Raw genomic sequence first — 690 nt, 5'->3', positions numbered from 1 at the left:
CGACCTCGGACCACCAGTGGCCGAGAAAATTACAGATATTCGGAATCCGTCACCCAAGGTCATGTAAAAATCCAGCATATATCTGGTGATATCTCGGGTGCTATTACAGATAGCGCAATAAATCAAAGTGCATTGTCTGTAGGAGGCCCTGGCGCATGAATCTGGCCAGCGGGAACGATCTCGGACCACCAGGGGCCGAGAAAACCACCGTCTCATGGGGCCGGACACTCAGGGTCAGGGAAAAATCCAATATATATCTGGTGATATCTCGGGTGCTATTACAGATAGCGCAATAAGTCAAAGTGCATTGTCTGTAGGAGGCCCTGGCGCATGAATCTGGCCAGCGGGAACGACCTCGGACCACCAGGGGCCGAGAAAACCACCGTCTCATGGGTCCGGACACTCAGGGTCAGGGGAAAATCCAATATATATCTGGTGATATCTCGGGTGCTATTACAGATAGCGCAATAATTCAAAGTGCATTGTCTGTAGGAGGCCCTGGCGCATGAATCTGGCCAGCGGGAACGACCTCGGACCACCCGGGGCCGAGAAAACAACAGTCTCATGGGGCCGCACACTCAGGGTCAGGGAAAAATCCAATATATATCTGGTGATATCTCGGGTGCTATTACAGATAGCGCAATAAATCAAAGTGCATTGTCTGTAGGAGGCCCTGGCGCATGAATCTGT

The sequence above is a fragment of the Nomia melanderi genome, unplaced genomic scaffold (assembly GCF_051020985.1).
Source record: "Nomia melanderi isolate GNS246 unplaced genomic scaffold, iyNomMela1 scaffold0083, whole genome shotgun sequence".
NCBI lineage: Eukaryota > Metazoa > Arthropoda > Insecta > Hymenoptera > Halictidae > Nomia > Nomia melanderi.
The sequence above is the reverse complement of the archived record's forward strand: the minus strand, read 5'-3'. Positions refer to the sequence as shown.